Source organism: Amphiura filiformis, chromosome 6 (genome assembly GCF_039555335.1).
Source record: "Amphiura filiformis chromosome 6, Afil_fr2py, whole genome shotgun sequence".
Classification (NCBI taxonomy): Eukaryota; Metazoa; Echinodermata; class Ophiuroidea; order Amphilepidida; family Amphiuridae; genus Amphiura; species Amphiura filiformis.
The window spans coordinates 520,387-528,377 of NC_092633.1; the positions used below are offsets into that span (position 1 = coordinate 520,387).

A 7,991-nucleotide genomic window follows, 5' to 3' on the forward strand; every position below is an offset into this window, starting at 1 on the left:
ACTGATGATAGCAATGCAAGAATTAAATGCTATCTACTGATGATAGCAATGCAAGAATAAAATGCTATCTACTGATGATAGCAATGCAAGAATAAAATGCTATCTACTGATGATAGCAATACTAGAATAAGATGCTTTCTACTGATGATAGCAATACTAGAATAAGATGCTATCTTCTGATGTTTGGCAATGCTAGAACAAGATGCTATATCTACTGATGATAGCAATGCTAGAATAAGATGCTACCTACTGATGATAGCAATACTAGAATACAATGCTATCTACTGATGATAGCAATGCAAGAATAAAATGCTATCTACTGATGATAGCAATGCACGAATAAGATGCTATCTACTGATGATAGCAATGCAAGAATAAGATGCTGTCTACTGATAGCAATTCAATAATAAGATGCTATATCTACTGATGATAGCAATGCTAGAATAAGATGCTATCTACTGATAATAGCAATGCAAGAATAAGATGTTATCTACTGATGATAGCAATGCCAGAATAAGATGCTATCTACTGATGATGATAGCAATACAGAATAAGATGATATCTACTGATGATAGCAATACAGAATAAGATGTTATCTACTGATGATAGCAATGCAAGAATAAGATGCTATCTACTGATGATAGCAATGTTAGAATAAGATGCTATATCTACTGATGATAGCAATGCAAGAATAAAATGCTACCTACTGATGATAGCAATACAGAATAAGATGCTATCTACCGATGATAGCAATGCAGAATAAGATACTATCTACTGATGATAGCAATGCTAGAGTAAGATGATATCTACTGATGGTAGCAATGCCAGAATAATATGCTATCTATTGGGGATAGCAATGATAGAATAAGATGCTATCTACTGATGATAGCAATGCAGAATAATATGCTATCTACTGATGATAGCAATGCTAGAGTAAGATGATATCTACTGATGGTAGCAATGCCAGAATAATATGCTATCTATTGGTGATAGCAATGATAGAATAAGATGCTATCTACTGCTGATAGCAATGCAGAATAATATGCTATCTACTGAAGATAGCAATTACAGAATAAGATGCTATCTACTGTTGATAACAATGCTAGAATACGATGCTATCTACTGTTGATAGCAATGCTAGAATAAGATGCTATATACAGTTGATAACAATGCTAGAATAAGATGCTATCTACTGACGATAGCAATACAGAATAAGATGCTATCTACTGTTGATAACAATGCTAGAATAAGATGATATCTACTGTTGATAGCAATGCTAGAATAAGATGATATCTACTGTTGGTAACAATGCTAGAATAAGATGCTATCTACTGATGATAGCAATACAAGAATGAGATGCTATCCACTGATGACAATACAGAATAAGATGCTTTCTACTGATGATAGCAATACTAGAATAAGATGCTATCTTCTGATGTTTGGCAATGCTAGAACAAGATGCTATATCTACTGATGATAGCAATGCTAGAATAAGATGCTATCTACTGATGATAGCAATACTAGAATACAATGCTATCTACTGATGATAGCAATGCAAGAATAAAATGCTATCTACTGATGATAGCAATGCACGAATAAGATGCTATCTACTGATGCTATCTACTGATGATAGCAATGCAAGAATAAAATGCTGTCTACTGATAGCAATTCAATAATAAGATGCTATATCTACTGATGATAGCAATGCTAGAATAAGATGCTATCTACTGATAATAGCAATGCAAGAATAAGATGTTATCTACTAATGATAGCAATGCCAGAATAAAATGCTATCTACTGATGATGATAGCAATACAGAATAAGATGATATCTACTGATGATAGCAATACAGAATAAGATGTTATTTACTGATGACAGCAATGCAAGAATAAGATGCTATCTACTGATGATAGCAATGTTAGAATAAGATGCCATATCTACTGATGATAGCAATGCAAGAATAAAATGCTATCTACTGATGATAGCAATACAGAATAAGATGCTATCTACCGATGATAGCAATGCAGAATAAGATACTATCTACTGATGATAGCAATGCTAGAATAAGATGATATCTACTGATGATAGCAATACTAGAATACACTGCTATCTACTGATGATAGCAATGCAAGAATTAAATGCTATCTACTGATGATAGCAATGCAAGAATAAAATGCTATCTACTGATGATAGCAATGCAAGAATAAAATGCTATCTACTGATGATAGCAATACTAGAATAAGATGCTTTCTACTGATGATAGCAATACTAGAATAAGATGCTATCTTCTGATGTTTGGCAATGCTAGAACAAGATGCTATATCTACTGATGATAGCAATGCTAGAATAAGATGCTACCTACTGATGATAGCAATACTAGAATACAATGCTATCTACTGATGATAGCAATGCAAGAATAAAATGCTATCTACTGATGATAGCAATGCACGAATAAGATGCTATCTACTGATGATAGCAATGCAAGAATAAGATGCTGTCTACTGATAGCAATTCAATAATAAGATGCTATATCTACTGATGATAGCAATGCTAGAATAAGATGCTATCTACTGATAATAGCAATGCAAGAATAAGATGTTATCTACTGATGATAGCAATGCCAGAATAAGATGCTATCTACTGATGATGATAGCAATACAGAATAAGATGATATCTACTGATGATAGCAATACAGAATAAGATGTTATCTACTGATGATAGCAATGCAAGAATAAGATGCTATCTACTGATGATAGCAATGTTAGAATAAGATGCTATATCTACTGATGATAGCAATGCAAGAATAAAATGCTACCTACTGATGATAGCAATACAGAATAAGATGCTATCTACCGATGATAGCAATGCAGAATAAGATACTATCTACTGATGATAGCAATGCTAGAGTAAGATGATATCTACTGATGGTAGCAATGCCAGAATAATATGCTATCTATTGGGGATAGCAATGATAGAATAAGATGCTATCTACTGATGATAGCAATGCAGAATAATATGCTATCTACTGAAGATAGCAATTACAGAATAAGATGCTATCTACTGTTGATAACAATGCTAGAATACGATGCTATCTACTGTTGATAGCAATGCTAGAATAAGATGCTATATACAGTTGATAACAATGCTAGAATAAGATGCTATCTACTGATGATAGCAATACAGAATAAGATGCTATCTACTGATGATAGCAATACAGAATCAGATGCTATCTACTGATGATAGCAATGCAAGAATAAGATATTATCTACGGATGATAGCAATGCTAGAATAAGATGATATCTACTGTTGATAGCAATGCAAGCATAAGATATTATCTACTGATGATAGCAATACAGAATAAGATGCTATCTACTGATGATAGCAATACAGAATAAGATGCTATCTACTGATGATAGCAATGATAGAATAAGATGCTATCTACTAGAATAATATGCTATCTACTGAAGATAGCAATTACAGAATAAGATGCTATCTACTGTTGATAAAATGCTAGAATACGATGCTATCTACTGTTGATAGCAATGCTAGAATAAGATGCTATATACAGTTGATAACAATGCTAGAATAAGATGCTATCTACTGACGATAGCAATACAGATAAGATGCTATCTACTGTTGATAACAATGCTAGAATAAGATGCTATCTACTGTTGATAGCAATGCTAGAATACAATGCTATCTACTGATGATAGCAATGCAAGAATAAAATGCTCTCTACTGATGATACAATGCACGAATAAGATGCTATCTACTGATGATAGCAATGCAAGAATAAGATGCTGTCTACTGATAGCAATTCAATAATAAGATGCTATATCTTCTGATGATAGCAATGCTAGAATAAGATGCTATCTACTGATAATAGCAATGCAAGAATAAGATGTTATCTACTGATGATAGCAATGCCAGAATAAGATGCTATCTACTGATGATGATAGCAATACAGAATAAGATGATATCTACTGATGATAGCAATACAGAATAAGATGTTATCTACTGATGATAGCAATGCAAGAATAAGATGCTATATCTACTGATGATAGCAATGCAAGAATAAAATGCTATCTACTGATGATAGCAATACAGAATAAGATGCTATCTACCGATGATAGCAATGCAGAATAAGATACTATCTACTGATGATAGCAATGCTAGAATAAGATGATATCTACTGATGATAGCAATGCTAGAGTAAGATGATATCTACTGATGGTAGCAATGCCAGAATAATATGCTATCTATTGGTGATAGCAATGATAGAATAAGATGCTATCTACTGATGATAGCAATGCAGAATAATATGCTATCTACTGAAGATAGCAATTACAGAATAAGATGCTATCTACTGTTGATAACAATGCTAGAATACGATGCTATCTACTGTTGATAGCAATGCTAGAATAAGATGCTATATACAGTTGATAACAATGCTAGAATAAGATGCTATCTACTGATGATAGCAATACAAAATAAAATGCCATCTACTGATGATAGCAATACAGAATCAGATGCTATCTACTGATGATAGCAATGCAAGAATAAGATATTATCTACTGAAGATAGCAATTACAGAATAAGATGCTATCTACTGTTGATAACAATGCTAGAATACGATGCTATCTACTGTTGATAGCAATGCTAGAATAAGATGCTATATACAGTTGATAACAATGCTAGAATAAGATGCTATCTACTGACGATAGCAATACAGAATAAGATGCTATCTACTGTTGATAACAATGCTAGAATAAGATGCTATCTACTGTTGATAGCAATGCTAGAATAAGATGATATCTACTGTTGGTAACAATGCTATAGAATAAGATGCTATCTACTGATGATAGCAATGCTAGAATAAGATGATATCTACTGATGATAGCAATACAGAATAAGATGTTATCTACTGATGATAGCAATGCTAGAATAAGATGCTATCTACTGATGATAGCAATACAGAATAAGATGCTATCTACTGATGATAGCAATGCTAGAATAAGATTCTATCTACTGATGATAGCAATACAGAATAAGATACTACTACTGATGATAGCAATACAGAATCAGATACTACTACTGATGATAGCAATGCTAGAATAAGATGCTATCTACTGTTGATAACAATGCAAGAATCAGATATTATCTACTGATGATAGCAATGCTAGAATAAGATGCTATCTACTGTTGATAGCAATGCAAGAATAAGATATTATCTACTGATGATAGCAATACAGAATAAGATGCTATCTACTGATGATAGCAATACAGAATAAGATGCTATCTACTGATGATAGCAATACAGAATCAGATGCTATCTACTGATGATAGCATGCTAGAATAAGATACTATCTACTGATGATAGCAATACGATAATAAGATGACATACCCCCTGGAAATTTGCCTTGCCCCCCCCCCCCCTTTCAGCCCCTCTGAAAAAGTCCTGGCTACGCCACTGAATGATATGTTCTTAAAATGTATGTAGCTGGGAGGAAAAGACCTCAAACTTTTTGGTAAAAATGTATTTCTTCAATATGAAAGGTCAAAAGTTTCAAATGACATGAATGATGCGACGGCTTTTCGTACATACACTTATCTACATACCATTAGATTTACAAATTCAAAGTATAAACCTCTGGAAAATGCAACAGTTACTATTAGTTTCACAGCATACCCTCACTTACGATCATTGGGTATACCGATCATCAGACGGATTTATCAAGTTTGCTATGAGGACTTTTAAATATCAAAAATATAAATCTTAATAATTTGCCGTACAATTTGTATTATATCGCGAATAATAATATCCTAGAATAAGATGATATCTACTGATGATAGCAATGCTAGAATAAGATGCTATCTACTGATGGTAGCAATGCCAGAATAATATGCTATCTATTGGTGATAGCAATGATAGAATAAGATGCTATCTACTGATGATAGCAATGCAGAATAATATGCTATCTACTGAAGATAGCAATTACAGAATAAGATGCTATCTACTGTTGATAACAATGCTAGAAGAAGATGCTATCTACTGTTGATAGCAATGCTAGAATAAGATGCTATCTACTGTTAATAACAATGCTAGAATAAGATGCTATCTACTGATGATAGCAATGCTAGAATAAGATACTATCTGCTGATGATAGCAATGCTAGAATACGATGCTATCTACTGATGAGAGCAATGCAGAATAATATGCTATCTACTGATGATAGCAATGCCAGAATAAGATGCTATCTACTGACGATAGCAATACAGAATAAGATGCTATCTACGGATGATAGCAATGCAGAATAATATGCTATCTACTGATGATAGCAATGTCAGAATAAGATGCTATCTACTGTTGATAACAATGCTAGAATAAGATGCTATCTACTGTTGATAGCAATGCTAGAATAAGATGATATCTACTGTTGGTAACAATGCTAGAATAAGATGCTATCTACTGATGATAACAATGCTAGAATAAGATGTTATCTACTGATGATAGCAATACAGAATAAGATGTTATCTACTGATGATAGCAATGCTAGAATAAGATGCTATATACTGATGATAGCAATACAGAATAAGATGCTATCTACTGATGATAGCAATGCTAGAATAAGATTCTATCTACTGATGATAGCAATACAGAATAAGATGCTATCTTCTGATGTTTGGCAATGCTAGAACAAGATGCTATATCTACTGATGATAGCAATGCTAGAATAAGATGCTATCTACTGATGATAGCAATGCTAGAATAAGATGCTATCTACTGATGCTAGCATGCTAGAATACGATGCTATATCTACTGATGATAACAATGCTAGAATAAGATGCTATCTACTGATGATAGCAATACAGCATAAGATGTTATCTACTGATAATAGCAATGCTAGAATACGACCCTATCTACTGATGATAGCAATGCTAGAATAAGATACTATCTACTGATGATAGCAATACAGAATAAGATGCTATGATAGCAATACAGAATAAGATACTATCTACTGATGATAGCAATACAGAATTAGATGCTATCTACTGATGATAGCATGCTAGAATAAGATACTATCTCTTGATGATAGCAATACGATATTAATAAGATGACATGCCCCTGAAATTTGCCTTGCCCCCCCTTCAGCCCCTCTGAAAAAGTCATGGCAACGCCACTGAATGATATGTTCTTAAAATGTATGTAGCTGGGAAGAAAAGACCTCAAACTTTTTGGTAAAATGTATTTCTTCAATATGAAAGGTCAAAAGTTTCAAATGACATGAATGATGCGACGGCTTTTCGTACATACACGTAATCTACATACCATTAGATTTACAAATTCAAAGTATAGACCTCTGGAAAAGGCAACAGTTACTATTAGTTTCACAGCATACCCTCACTTACGATCATTGGGTATACCGATCATCAGACGGATTTATCGAGGACTTAAATATCAAAAATATAAATCTTAATAATTTGCCGTAAAATTTGTATTATATCGCGAATTTCAAAACATACAAATTATTTGATGTAAGGAAATTCCTCGTATTCAGAATGCAATTTGGTGTGTCTGATGTGCTCTCAAACGTTGCTATCCGATCATTAAGCAGAGGAAAATAACACGTTTTTACCAACTGATTAATTGATTGACATGCTGTAGATATTTCCTCAAACTGGTTTGACCAAAAGTTACAAATTCAATATAGCGTTATATTGAGATTATCAATTCTTATATGGTGAATCAGAATTCAAAATATATCGTTTTTTTCCATAAAATTTAAACTTGTTTTGAATCTTTTACGGTGACACAAAATACTCTGAGGTAGGTGAGGATCAAGTTGTAAATTTGCCATGAATGTTGAACATTAATTTGTATTTTACTGTGATCACGCTTTCAGTCCTGAACCACGATCAAAATGATCGCCACACAAAGTCACAAAGTCTACGGTCATGTATATATACCTTGTGTACATGTACATGTAAAC

General features: G+C 33.0%; 1 protein-coding gene across 1 annotated transcript in view; it reads left to right on the forward strand.

Moving 5' to 3' along the window:
* The window catches only part of LOC140154790 (density-regulated protein-like), a 260,777-nt gene that overhangs the window by 25,048 nt on the left and 227,738 nt on the right, over positions 1–7,991 (forward strand). The gene's annotated exons all lie outside the window — the stretch shown is intronic.